Source organism: Pelecanus crispus, chromosome 1, assembly GCF_030463565.1.
Source record: "Pelecanus crispus isolate bPelCri1 chromosome 1, bPelCri1.pri, whole genome shotgun sequence".
Classification (NCBI taxonomy): domain Eukaryota; kingdom Metazoa; phylum Chordata; class Aves; order Pelecaniformes; family Pelecanidae; genus Pelecanus; species Pelecanus crispus.
Genome location: NC_134643.1, coordinates 96,593,222 through 96,608,637, shown reverse-complemented (window position 1 = coordinate 96,608,637; position 15,416 = coordinate 96,593,222).

The window sequence follows — 15,416 nt, the reverse complement described above, 5'->3', positions numbered from 1 at the left end:
AGCAGGTGCTAGATTAGTTAATGTGGTTCAGCTGACAGGTGATCACTGCTGCGGCTGAAGCAATCGGCCCTTCCCCACTGCCCCCTGCCCCAGCACAACCCCAGTGCAGGTGTGCTGCCCAGCAGAGAGCACAGGCTGAAGGGGCAGCTGGAAAACCTGACACACTTTGGGGTTTAAAATCAAGCAGGTATCTAAGGAAGTATAGGAAAAGCAAGGCTAATTGCCTTGCTGTTGCTCTAAAAGACACTACTTCTGCTACTTTGATACACTCAGCTGCATCTCCTGTGCCTCAGACTGCCAAAATGTCAGCTTCCTCTCGGATTATTCCTTACTCTTCTGTGTTGTAAACAGTGTGATTCATTCAATTTACAGTTTTTCCTCCTTTGCAATTAAACATCTTCATTGAAACTGTTTTTAAAATGACTATGCCCTTTCTCTTCAGCAAACTAATTTCCTCACAGAGCACAAAAAGGCAGAAGCCTTTAGGGAGTTGGTAGGTGTGAAATGAAGAATGAGACCACTATGATGCAGCCTGGTCTCTGGAGTTTGGGGGCCACTTCTGCCTGTGCAGAGAACGAGAGAGTGCAGGGAAGACAGGGGACATAATGAACTTCCCAAGGAAAGGCTTTCAGATTGAAGTCCCTCAGGGTAAAAGACAGCTCTGCAACAGAGCCAGCACCCAAGCCCTTCTATTTTGTCCTGACAGCTGGAAGACATGCCCGGCCACTCATTACTGCTCACTTCCGTGCAGTGCAACTTCTCCCCAGCTTCTCCGACATGCAAAGCATACACAATATAGCCATTAGCATTCTCTTTCCTCACCCTGATATCCGATCATAGCACATCTATCCCACTTCATCCCTCTTTTGGTTCTGAAGTGTTCACTGGATTGACTTTCAATTTCTTCTTCTCACTTTCAAAAACCTACAGCAATTTCAGCCTGTCTGTCCTTTTCACCTGCTTGACCTCACCTCCTAGGAGCTCAGCCTCCTCCTTTCCTCTCAACCACACTGGACCTTTCCCCCATGCTTCCCATTCAGTCGTGTCCCACTGCCTCTTTCCCTGCCTTCTCTAGTGTGTGGGTTCATCTCCTCTAAGTCTGCACTGCCAGAGGCACTCCCTTCTTCTTATACAGCTTAAATATACTGAAAGACCAGCATGTTAAAAAAAACCCCTGGAACATTGTGATGCCTGAACACCAAACTCCCAGTGACACACTGTAACCCTTTAAAAATTTCCCCTCTGCATTGCAAAAAAAGAGCTACCAACACTCGGTCACCCTCCTGGTCCTTCCACAGTGCCCTGCAAGCCCAAGGCCTTTCAACTTTCTGATTGTGCCTTCCGCGCTTACATATAATTGGGCACATTACCTGTACATAAAAAGGAATAGCAAATGATGCGCTGCTGCTTGAACTGAGGGAATCCATGGCAGGCAAATGGACAGCAAGACTTTCTAAGCCAAGGATGTGAGTCATCACGATCACCAGAAGCATAAAAGCCAAGCTCCCTAACTCAACGCTCAGGCTAGCTTTCGTAATGTCTTCCTGTGGGAAAGGGCTCATCACAATCCTTTAAGAGATCTAAAGAAGCCTTTGCTCAATCACTCATCCTTTCTGACAACTGAAAGTGCTCCCCATCCCTCCAGCTGATGGTTGCAACACAGACCTGCTCCCCATGACAAGCCTTGGGATCCCCTGCCCCGCCACACCCAAGGATGTGTGCCACGCAAGGTGGAGCTGGGAAACCAGGGTGTTTCACACTTCCACATCAAACAGCCATGAACACAGAGAACATCAAGACTTCTCTGTTTTTAAAGGAGTTTAGATGTCCAATACAAATTCTTTTTGATAAAAGAATGAAGTGCTTCAATCCCAGTGGCACATAGCAGAGGGGCCCCCAAGGCCTTCACAGCAGGTGACGCTCTACATCTCTCCTCCCACAGAATCATAGAATCATAGAATCATTTAGGTTGGAAAAGACCTTTAAGATCATCCAGTCCAACCATTAACCTACACTACCAAGTCCACACTAAACCAATCAAGGGTAGACTACACTAAACCATGTCCTGAAGTGCCACATCTACCCGTTTTTTGTTGAACACTTCCAGGGATGGTGACTCCACCACCTCTCTGGGCAGCCTCTTCCAATGCTTGACCACCCTTTCTGTAAAGAAATTTCTCCTAATTTCCAACCTAAACCTCCCCTGGCACAGCTTGAGCCCATTTCCTCTCGTCCTATCACTAGCTACTTGGGAGAAGAGACCAACACCCACCTCACTACAACCTCCTTTCAGGTAGTTGTAGAGAGCGATAAGGTCTCCCCTCAGCCTCCTCGTCTTTAAGCTAAACAACCCCAGTTCCCTCAGCCGCTCCTCATAAGGCCTGTGCTCCAGACCCTTCACCAGCCTTGTTGCCCTTCTCTGGACACGCTCCAGCACCTCAATGTCTTTCTTGTAGTGAGGAGCCCAAAACTGGACACAGTATTCCAGGTGTGGCCTCACCAGCGCCGAGTACAGGGGGACAATCACCTCCCTGCTCCTGCTGGCCGCACTATTCCTGATACAAGCCAGGATGCTGTTGGCCTTCTTGGCCACCTGGGCACACTGCTGGCTCATGTTCAGCTGGCTGTCTACCAACACCCCCAGGTCCTTTTCTGCTGGGCAGCTTCCCAGCCACTCTTCCCCAAGCCTGTAGCGTTGCATGGGGTTGTTGTGACCGAAGTGCAGGACCCGGCACTTGGTCTTGTGAAACCTCATACAGTTGTCCTCGGCCCATCGGTGCAGCCTGTCCAGATCCCTCTGCAGGGCCATCCTACCCTCCAGCAGATTGACACTCCCACCCAGTTTGGTGTCGTCTGCAGACTTACTGAGGGTGCACTCAATCCCCTCATCCAGATCATCGATAAAGATATTAAACAAGGCTGGCTCCAAAACAGAGCCCTGGGGGACACCACTCATGACTGGCTGCCAACTGGACTTAACTCCATTTACAACTACTCTCTGGGCTCGGCCACCCAACCAGTTTTTTACCCAGTGAAGACTACGCCTGTCCAAGCCATGAGCTGCCAGCTTCCCAAGGAGAATATTGTGGGAGACAGTGTCAAAAGCTTTGCTAAAGTCCAGGTAAATGACATCCACAGCCTTTCCATCATCTACTAGGCGGGTCACCAGGTCATAAAAGGAGATCAGGTTGGTCAAGCAGGACCTGCCTTTCATGAACCCATGCTGGCTGGGCCTGATCCCCTGGTTGACCTGCACTTGCCTGTTGAGTTCACTCAAGATGAACCTCTCCATAATCTTTCCCAGCACCGAGGTCAGGCTGACAGGCCTGTAGTTCCCCGGGTCCTCCTTCCGGCCCTTCTTGTAGATGGACATCACATTGGCAAGCCTCCAGTCATCAGGGACCTCCCCTGTTAACCAGGACTGCTGATAGATGATGGGAAGTGGCTTGGCAAGCTCCTCTGCCAGCTCCCTCAGTACTCTCGGGTGGATCCCATCCAGCCCCATAGACTTGTGAGCATCCAGGTGGCGTAGCAGGTCATTAACTGCTTCCTCCTGGTTTATGGGGGCTCCATTCTGGTCCCCATCCCTATCCTCTAGCTCAGGGGCCTGAGTACCCTGGGGATGACCGGTCTGGCTGTTAAACACAGAGGCAAAGAAGGCGTTAAGTACCTCAGCCTTTTCCTTGTCCTCGGTGACAATGTTCCCCCCCACATCCAGCAAAGGATGGAGATCCTCCTTGGCTCTGCTTTTTATTGCTAATGTACTTGTAAAAGCATTTTTTATTATATTTTACAGCATTGGCCAGATTGAGTTCTAGCTGGGCTTTTGCCTTTCTAATTTCCTCCCTGCAGGACCTAACAAGATCCGTGTACTCCTCCTGAGTTGCCTGCCCCTTCTTCCAAAGGCGGTAGACTCTCCTTTTTTCCCTGAGTCCCCGCAAAAGCTCCCTATTAAGCCAGGCCGGTCGTTTTCCCTGCTGGCTGGTCTTACGGCACGCGGGGACAGCCCGCTCCTGTGCCCTTAAGACTTCCTTCTTGAAGAAGGCCCAGCCTTCCTGGACCCCTTTGCCTTTCAGGACTGCCTCCCAAGGGACTTCCCCAGCCAGGGTCCTGAAGAGGCCAAAGTCTGCCCTCCGGAAGTCCATTGTAACAGTTTTGCTGCCCCTTCGCTTGGCATCACCCAGAATTGAGAACTTTATCATATCGTGGTCGCTAAGCCCAAGACGGCCTCTAACCTCGACATTTCCCACAAGCCCTTCTCTGTTAGTAAACAGCAGGTCAAGTGGGGCACCCCCCCTAGTAGGCTCGCTTACCAGCTGTGTCAGAAAGTTATCCCCCACATGCTCTAGGAACTTTTGAGACTGCTGCCTCTCTGCTGTATGGTATTTCCAGCAGATGTCCGGCATGCCCCAGCACAGTACTGTCCTCTGCCAAGCGGCCAGGCTCCAACAGTGGAAAAATGGGTAGCTTTTCTCTATTTGCCTCCCCCAGGTGAAATCAGGTTCCCTGAGGTAGGTTGCCCCTACTCCTGTTCGTAAGGGGAGGGCGGCAGTGGGGATGGCGGCTCCCAGGATGGTCCCTCTGCTGCCATGGTGACAGCCCGAGAAATGAAAGGGCTCTACATCCCTCTGAAGTGACAGTCCTGCATTTGTAGCAAGGGGAGAGCTGCTGCTCTGCCATATGCCGTGGGGAGCTGGCATCATTGCCTTTCGTTTTTGTGACCCTTTCAGGCTTTTTCATGTTAGTTTAATTAAACATTTTTTCACATTTAATTGATCACATTCCAGGTCTGAGGAAGCTTGGAAACCTCCCTTGCTCATAACACTGTGATCTGAACTTCTCCCCAGCAAAATCCCAGCCTCCATGCTTGGTTGTTTTTAGGCTCACAGGCCCCAGTAGTGACAAGGCCCCAGAGTGCTGAGTCCTGTGCAAGCACCTGAGGGAAGAGGCTCCCATAGCTACTCAGAGACTCCGATCTGAACACGCAAGACAGCATAAGGGTATGAAGAGAGACAACTCGCCAAAAAGCCAGACAGCAGAGTCAGGAGCAGGAACAGCCTGCAGCCACCTAGGATGCTCCTTAAAAACCATCTTTTTTTAACTTCTGTTATGGAATGACTTTGTAAGCAACCCAACAGGTATCCTTCCTGGTGACCCTCTCTACTGGCTGATGGCACAGAGGCATTATGTCCCCCTGTATGAGGACTGCTGTCTACCCTCCAGCCCAACAGTGATCATCCCACCAGCTTACTGTTCCACAGCTCTGCTTGGATCTATGCGAGCCATAGAGAACCCCACCTTCCCAACGGCCTGCATTAAAGAAAGTGAAGGGCCTGATGTTTGAGCTGGAGATCAAAACCCGAGAATGATTAATTTGCCTTTCTTACAGGAAGTCATTAAACCCTGAACAGGATGCTCCAAACAGAAATCCTCTGAACAGTGTATCAGGAAGGGAAAGAACTATACCAGTGTACACCCTCCTTTTCTAGGTAAAAAAACAAATAAGAACAGTGGGGTCAGGAGCTGCTTTGAAAAGGCACTTTCACTCCATGGCTCCTTAACAATGAAAGGGTATACCCTGGAAGGCCATATGCCACATATTCTATTCACTCAGGAAGAATAACTCCTGGCATTCACTCTGCATTCATAGAGCTGCAGGAGCCACAGGCTGGAAGAGAGCTCCTGAAGGAAGAGCTGGGAAGGCAGCGAGAGTGACACATAGATAACTGACAGTGCATTTTACTGTCTCATTTTGCATAACTCTTGTTTGCAATAGTGCAGCCCACTGTTTTAATTTTCACTTTATCAGAATAAACTAGATTTGTTCTCACTCTCAAACCTTGCCTGGGAATAAATGTGCCACTTACACAAGTCATCAAAACCAAAGTGCTCTATGGGAGCAGTGGATAACAATTGGTCTGGTAAATGCCTACTACATCTCTGAGACAGAAGACATTAAAGGGGTCCCTACTGCTAGGATGCATATCATCACTGAGCCTCATGGTTTTTTTGAAGAGTGGCAACTCCAGACACCAAGGCACAGGGTATCACCGTCACTTATGTACCAAGGAAGCAAGGGACAGCTAAAAGGCAGGATCACACAGAAATGGGAAAGCCAAAGGCAATTTCATAACAATACAGCTTAAACTGCAGATGGATATGTTCCAGGCTTTGTTTGGCACCAGAAGGCAGGCTAGTTTCTATCCCTGAGCAAAATACTACCAGCACAAATCAGGTCACAGGTTTGGCAGAAACTCTTCTCCCCTGCTCCATGTGCACCTTCGCTGGATTCTCAGCAACATTTTGTTGCTGCTGTTGTTGGAGAACCCAGCCTTAGTCACTATGAAAGGTAAACTGAAAAGGACCACAGAGTTCCTTGGATCTGTGCAGCAATGCCAGTTTCTATTATTACATGGTGTCTTCCAGTACAAACCACATACTGATTAAACATACCTAAATTTTTTCATGATGTTATAGCTTCGCTCATCTGCTTCCCTACAGGTTACCAGCTAGGGGAAAAAGGCAAACAACCATTCCACAACTGGATCCACCTCTTGAGGAGAACTTGTACTGACTTTCCCTATGATGCAGTTTCTTCTTTCTGCCATGTGTCCTACACCTTTGTCCTACTTCACTTTTTCTGTTTGAGTTCTTGATTTTATCAATTTGTAGTTTTTCTTTCCCTTTTCCCACTTCATCACTATACCAGGTATTCCAGCAGGAAAGTCATGACGTACACTTTCATTTGTGACATGGACTCTCCAGCCAGTTGGATCAGGGGGGATGATGAACTGACTGGAAGAATAAGAGGTTATCATGCTTCCTAAGTATCCAGAGACTCTCTTCTTCCTCCCAGTAGCCTGCACACCTTCCACAGTAGGGTCTTCACACAGAGACAGAGAAATCCCCACTATGTAGTGCACTGGACCTGTTTCTTGCCTTCTGCAGCAGTGGTCCCCAATGGCCGAAGCAGGTTTCACTCATTAGTCACAAGCATGTTATAGGCGAATAGAAAAGCCCTTGGTGAATAAGCTTATCTAGATTCACAATGGCTCCGCACATGCCACCTCGTGTGTGTCTGGAACTGAGATTCGGATAGGCAGCCAAGGCTGCCCCGGTGTTAGCAGAGTGGCAAGAAGGTAGCAGCAGCCACAAGGCAGGGAAAGTTGGGAGAAGAGGAAATGAACCCACTGAGATGTAGTCCTTTTGATCTTGACACACTGGCTCCTGGGAAATATCTGGCTTCAGGAGCTTGGACTGGAGACAAGAGGCCCAATGAGCTGTCCACTCCAAAGAACGCTTCTGTGATTCTACATGCGGCCGTCAAACAAGCTCTTTCATGTCAGTGCCCAGGCAGTTGGCTAAACTGGACTGCACAGATGGTCTGGATCTCCACTACTAAGACTTACCAACCCTATTACCAATACCAGAAGCGCAACTGCAGCAAGCTACTTTCAACCTGGTTGTCCTGTTTGCCAACAGCTCTAATGCTGCAAGGGTGTAAGTTTCACTTGCTAAAGGCACGCAGCGCTGGATAGATGCGTGTGGCCAACACAGACACCTAGGCTGCTGCAGTTTCATTCCTCTTAGTACTTGAGATAGCTACAGCAATGATAGCGTGGACAACACGTCCTCATATCGTAGTAACACTTTCAGATCAGAGCCAAGATGAGTTAGTGGTCTTTTCTGACTTTAACATCTACTAGCACATGGATCCAGATAACATTTCCCAAACTTAAGGGTATTTTGAGGAGATGTTTTGGTCTGGGTCCTCATGTATTTGAAACCAGCAAAGTGCTACTGTTTTCTTTTTCAAAGAGAACATCTGTCCTGGTTTAGGCTTGGATAGAGTTACATTTCTTCCTAGTAGCTGGCATAGTGCTGTGTTTTGGATTTAGTATGAGAGTAATGTTGAGAACACAACAAAAAAAGACTGTTGTGGTTTAACCCTGCAGGCAGCTAAACACCACACAGCCGTTTGCTCGCTCCCCCTCGCCAGTGGGATGGGGGGGAGAATCGGGGGGAAAAAAGGAAAATTTGTGGGTTGAGATAAAGATGTTTTAATAAGACAGAAAAGGAAGGGAAAAAAAATAGTAATAGTAATATACAAAACAAGTGATGCACAATGCAATTACTCACCACCCACTGACCAAGCCCAGCCAGTTCCCAAGCAGCGATCGCTGCCCCCCCGCCAGCTCCCCCCAGTTTATATACTGAGCATGACGTCATATGGTATGGAATAGCCCTTTGGCCAGTTTGGGTCAGCTGTCCTGGCTGTGCCCCATCCCAGCTTCTCGCTGGCAGGGCATGAGAAGCTGAAAAGTCCTTGACTAGTGTCAGCACTACTTAGCAACAACTAAAACATCAGTGTGTTATCAACGTTATTCTCATCCTAAATCCAAAACACAGCACTATGCCAGCCACTAGGAAGAAATTTAACTCTATCCCAGCTGAAACCAGAACAACATCCCATTCCTGCTCCTACTGGGTAAGAAACTGCTCTTCTGTACCATTTCCTATCTAGGGCTGACTAATGGAAGCCATGAGGGTTGAGATGCTGCAATTTGCAGTCTGCTAGCAACCAGAACATTTCTCAAGGGCCTGGAGACATCAGCAGTTTCTGGAATCAGTGCCTGGGGTTAAGTGCACACTTGTGGGCAAAGTCTGCTTTTATCTTTGGATTCTAGTCCAGTCTTTTTCCTGGACATCTGTGCCTGTGACATGGGGTGTTGGAGGGAGGAGGAATGCACATTCTCAGCCTGTCCTTTCAATTTAAATAACATCTTTTGCATATTTACCCATCTTAACAGGGAAAAGCCTCTTCTTTGCACCTAATCATCAGCAAACAGCAGCCACTGTGGCTTTTATCAATAAGCCAATTTTTAGATTAGTCTGTAAAAATAAATAAATAAATATATACAGGAAGGGAGACACAGAGAGAAGCGACACAGACGGTATCACTTTCAAAGTGATTTTTTAAAACACATTAAAGAGCTTTTCTTCACTTTTTTTTCTTTTTTAATTTAGTGACAGTCTAGGAAGGAGGAGATGAAGATAACGAAAAAAATAAAAAGAAGATTTAATGAGGATGAGAGAGAGAGACTGAAAGGATGTTTCCTAATCTGAACGAGCAGTTAAGGAGAATCAGGATGGAGGGAAAGGATGAATCTGAGAGATAATTACTGGGGATGTTTGGAGCAGTAAGGGTAAGAGAAGAACAAATGCAAGCCTACATTCAGAAATTCAGCCAAACCTGAAAAAAAAAACCTGGTACCTTCTGCTATCTCATCTCAGGGCAGGCCAGTGTGCCTTCCCAGGGCTGGGGGCACCCGGTGTGGAATGCCAAGATACCACCAGAAAGACGGCTGCTCTCGCCTTCCTTGGAAACAATCTTCCTTAAAGCGGGAAGCAGTGGAAATCTCCTGAGAAAGACTGTTCCCTTGGTGCCTGTAAGCAAATCTGGAGTTTCTGATAAAGCCATTCAATCGAATCCCTAGCTGTATAGCCCAAATTTCATGCTGCTGGCCACAAGTAGGGAAAACTTGCTGCTACTTGCAGAAAGGAGGATTGCTCTGCAGTCAAAGCAACTGATGAGGATTCCATCTCTCCATCTCTAGTTTGCTGTGTAATGCTGGACATATCACTTTGTCTTTCTGTATCTGAATTTTCCTGCCTCTAAAATACAGAGCATTTATAATGCACTTGCATTTAATCCAGTTACTTTTATTAAAAGGGGTCAGAATTTTTCATCTCTTTCAGAGGCCTTCTGCTCCTAATGGGAACTCTCCTCTCCACCTCCAACTGAAACAGGTAGAAGCCAATTTCCTGCAGCAGGAAGAAATGACTTCTATCCCTGCAGTGGCTGAGCAATTCCAACAGCTGCACGTGCTTCATAAAGAAAGACCAGTGCTGGCTGACACAGATTTGTGACAAGACTTCCCAGCCTCATGGGGGACACGGTGACCCTTAATTCGCTCCCGTTTGCAAAGTACATTGAGATCCTTAGATGGAAGGGGTTATAAAATACTAAGCATTATTTGCTACCGCTCAGTCCCTCCCCTGCTCCTCTCCCTCCCCAAAAAATACATTCAGACTTCTCCTTATTGTGAGCTCTATTTTATTTTTTTAATTTCCAGATGGCTGAACTAGATAAGGGCCTGGAGGGATTGATTTATGAGGAAAGATAAAAAACACTAGATATGTACAGTTTAGTTAAATGATGGACATGATAACTCCTTATAGGAATCTCTTTTTTTTGGAGGGACAGAACAGGAAGAAAAGGAGGAAATGCATAACTCTAAGCTTTATTTTGTTTATAATTTGCTTTTATTTGTACTCAGTAGGAGAGACACAATGGCTGCCACAAGGGTGACATAGGAACATAGCACAACCCAGCAGGAAGAGGTACACCAGGTTAATATGAGGCAGTTAAATTGCCATATGAAGACAGTTAGCTGGAGAGGGATTAACACAGACTCTAGCTCAGCTAATGACAGTGGAGATTGAAAATTTGGGGCCCGGATCCTGCAAAGTGCCCACGCATAGTAATTTGCAAGATCCAGGACTTAAACTGAAAACCAATTAGCCTTACGACAGGCTTAAGAAAACGAATTGTGGAAACAGATGCAATATATCATTGATTAGTAGTTTACAAAGGAGGAGCAGAGAAAGGAAACAACACCACATTAAGTCCAGCAGAGACTTGTGGAGAAATACCATCAGGAGCCCTTTGCACAGGGAAAAGAAACTGGCAAGTTATCTTCCAGTTGTTTATTCCTATGGGAGCTCTGCTAAGGGGATCAGGGAAAAAATGTAAGAACCCCCGATCATCTGAAGAACAACCTGTGTCTTGCATATGTGATGGATAACACTACAGCTGAAAAACAGAGCCAATCTCTCTAGCTGCAGGCTCCCAGGGCTGCAGAAGTACATAGACTGCTGACCAGCCAAGCCAGCAAGGGGCACAAAGGGCATAACATTGCTTTTTGGTAGTGGTCCCAAGCAAAACAGGTAAGAGGTGCCAAGACAGAGATGGTCATTTTGAGACATCTAAACAGCAAGGCCAAGTGTGTCTGTAGGGCTCCTAGGAGGAACACTGGGAAGAGGTAAAGTCTTCTGAGAAAGAGGGAAGATGATGCTGGACTTCTGGACACAAAGCTGGAGAGGGAGATTTTTGTGATCCCTGCAAGGAATGCAAGCTATTAGGTCTGTCCTCAGACTACTCCTCACACTGCGGTACCATATCAAGTCCTGAGTATTCATCACTTCAGAGTGATAAATTCCTCATATCCTCTCCCACTTCTGTCACCGTGCAGATCTGCTGCAGTATGAGACGTGATGCAGGGCATGGAGAACTCTCTCCAAAATGCCCCCAAAACTTTGACAGCTTCAGTAAAGAGACACTGGGGAGCCATTTGCAAAATGAGAACCCCCTCTGGAAGAGGTCAGTTTAATGCAGAGCAAAAGGTGGCATCGGGAGGAAAAGCAACAAAGCAACAAAAGTCCAGGTCTGGTCTGACTGTCTGTCTGCACCATGACGGAGCACCATACTGGCGTCCTTGTCACAAAAGCACAGGAAGCAGCTCTGCGCAAAGATGGAATCTTCACTAGAGCCAAGCCCTTAGGGCCTGTGCCATGACAAACCCTATAGAGGGTTGAGAGTCAAACATCCTTTTGCCTAGTCAGGCCCAGGTGAACGGGCTCGACACCGCTCGCAGAACACCAGGTCGCAGTGGAGTCTGTGATTCCTGCAGCTGCAGCCCTGCGTGTGCCCAGGTCCCTGCCATTTCTGTAGTCACCTACCATGGGGCCACCTCCTCTGCTTCATAATCCCTCTTTACTGGAGGATGCACTTGAAACCCTTGAAGCGGGGTCCAGGGGTGCACAGTACCCAAAAGCCATAACTTGCTAGTTCTCTGCACCAAACAGAGCCAGCTTGACAGCTGGCACAACCCAACATTGCAACAGCATCTATTTCACCTCTTTTCTGAGCAAAAGTTATGTCCCATTGTGCACTGTGAGTTGGACATTTTTCAAGAAGCCCCCCCCACAACCGATCCCATAACTGCATGAGTCTCCGAGGACCAGAGATGTTTCTTGAAGAAGTGATAGGCAGCTGGTGGGTAGAAGTGATCACTGCGTGGCGGATGAGATTCCACAGCATGCTGGAGATGGAAATATCACCTTAACAAGCATGGACAGCCCCCAATGGACTATAAAATTCATTTGGTGACTGAGATAATTCAAAAGAGCAAAGTGGCACAGCATAAAAGCCGGAACACATAAATTTAAACTCAGAGAGCTCTGCAGTGCCCTGGTAATAAGTGACAAAACAGCCCACACCCACACAGACTTATCCAAACCTGTCTGAAAGTCACAGTCCAGAGACCAGGGAAAGATGCACAGCAATTGCCTTTTTTAAAGGGGTAGGAGGGCCAAGGGGAGTAAATACAAGAAAAGTGCTTACGTGTCCAGAGTCTATTCATCCACAAGTCCAGAAAATGTACACGTACTATGGCAGCTGTGCTGGGTATTCTGCAAGCAGCTTTTTATTAATCACATTATCCAGTCCCAAACTAGAATGTATAAGAGGCTAAATATTGCTATTATACCAGGGCAGGCCAGTTCAAGACAACAATTTCATACTACCTGAGTGTAGCTGAGGGTGGATTATGGCAAACTGCCTTTATTCTGCTTTTATGAACAACACAAATTCTCTTGTCCTTCCTCTCTTCTGTCCCCACTGGGATTCCTCCCCAAACTGCTCAGAGAGTGCTTCCCAAAGCACTTTCCTCCCAAGGAGTTAGTTTGCCACTCATAAGATGAACAGCCTAAAATTGCGATAATAAAAACTTTATAGCTCTCCATCATGTTCGTTCATGCTAATGTTCCCTCTAAGTGTGGATATAGCAAAAATTTCATTGCTGGAGAAGAAACAGGAGGCTTCTGATGGCATCACAGGCATGTTTTTCAGTGCTGTAAAAACATGGCAGTACACTACACTTTTACAGCAGAAGGTGTCCATCAAGGTCATTAATGACTGAGAGAGGAGACACAAGAGCATAAAGTTGCTGATCGATGACTTGTCATAGTTTGGAGATGGAAACTGTGGTAGACATGATCCATACATCTCCATGTCCCCACAGGGAACTGTCCTAATCTAGTAAGACAGTTGTCTTCATGGAGAGGTCCCAAGGGTGAAAAGGAGGTAGAGGTCTGGCAAGTGACATCAGTTGTAACACAAAAAATTGGAGGGTCTGAGGATAGAGCTGATCTCCTCATAGCACCTCAGTGCAAAGGTGGAGACTCCTGTGGCTTGAGGGACCAGGGTGGTACAGAATGCTAATTACCCTTGATGAGGGAGGAAAGGGACACTGGCTCAGCTAGCTAATTCATTATAGCTAGTCCACCAGTCAAGTGAGTCCTTTGTCAGGGTGAGGCAGATGCTCTCACTGACATAACAGGCGCAAGCATTTTGATTTCTGAGCTTTGTGAGTGATGGCAGACACCACACCTGTCCCCAGAGCATAAAAGCTGGGATCTTCTGCACCAGCAGAACAAGCCTTCATCCTAAAGGAGTCATTTTACTTTTTAATAAGCAGCAAGGGCAGACACTGAAAGGAGATGACAACTTTAAGAGTGTACAGGAACGTCTATGATTTGGGTTTAACAACCACTGTTCTTTTCCTCTCCCACACAACTGGTCTTCCCAGAATCAACCTTGACTGTGATTTATTATTATCTCTAATTTTTTGTATGGAGGCAGCACACAGGAGCTGTATTTGCACAATAGAAATCCACTACAATAAGTACTACACACACAAAGACCAAAGATACAGCCCCTGCTCCAAGCACATTACAAATCAAGTACAGATTAGAGACCAAGATAAATACTGCAGTGTGATTCACCTGGATTCACTGTTGTTTTTAAAACTTGCCTTTATTAAGGAGTAGAAAACACTTGTGAGGATAGGGTTAAATATATGTTTAAGGAACCACAACCCCTTTTAGGAGCAGCTGAAGCTGGTGTGGGAACAGCTGAAGACGTCTTTTCTAGGCATTTTTCTGCCTTGTACTTTCTGCCCTTTTTTTTGTTGTTGTTGTTCCTACCTTTTTCCATCCTAATAAGGGCATTTGCAATGGAAACCAGGCTCTTTGCTGCCTCTGAGGTCATTTGCTCTTGCTGCTTATTTCCCTCCCCACACATCATCAGCCACTCTGTGAACCGAAGGTGCCGTGGAGCAGAGAAAATGCCACCTCCCAGGAATGGAAATGGCACTGCATCACCATTCCTTTGCTTATGAAGTATCATTCTTTCTTTTTTTTTAGCAGGGTTTGGCCTTTTAAAGTGGTCGTCTGTATATGACAGCTACCACTGAGATCAGACTTCAGAGTGTAGGTCAAGCTGGTCAACTCAATACTTTGTACAGGTCTGACTACCTGACTCAGTGAAATCTTAACCAGACATTTCAATCAAAACAACTGTTAGACCTGTATTGGGTCTTTTTGCCATTAAAGCTTAATTCCCTAAACTGAAAAGAACAAACTACACTGGTTAAAGGCATCTTTATACCAATACCTATTACAGACCTGGAGGCCGCACCAGTTTAACCTTATGGAGTTCAGATAATATAACTAAAGCTGTTGAAAAGCTGTGGTCCTACATGTACCTATATGTCCCTGCTGCATCCCCTTCACTTAAGATCAGTCCCAGTCCTACTCTGCCCTGTAGGATGAAGAAAGCCATTTCACGCACAACCCATACTATTCCTCCCCTGTTGATGGTGGTGAATTGTGTCAGAGGACACAACTAAAAGGGTCATGAACTGAGGCAGATCCTCCTCAGCCTGCAGCCCCAGGGAGCCCCAGGAGGCAACAGCCATCTGAGGGCTGTGGCAGGAGGAATGCAAGCTGCTAGCACAGAGCGCTCCCACAAGCTGCCTCCTCAAAGGACACCAGCACCTTCCTCAGGTTGTGGGTCAGCCCGCTACCATCACCCTAAGATGAAAGCTCGCCACTGCCAAAGCCAAGTCTCTCCCCACTCCACTACGCAGCTCCTCTTGGAAAGTGTCCCTTGACTACTTGCACAGGAGGATTTAGGGCTGAGTCATCCCTGCAGTTCCCAGAGACAAGGCTATGTCCCTGCCCTCGTGTATGAGCGAAATGGGCACCTAAGGTGGCCAGTGAAGAGCAGGATGTACTCTGAGCATCTGTTGCCTTCCCCATCGGTGTAAGCATCCCTCCACCATTCCCTCCGGCAGGGAATTTTGATGGAGGTGTTTCTGCAGTGCCCACTCTGGGACTGTGTGTTATGACAAAGCTTAATAGGATTCCACAGTCAATTACTCCCTACCCATATTTCTGCAACAACACCATTGCACAACCCCTAATAAGTGAATTACAGGAGAGAAAGGCCT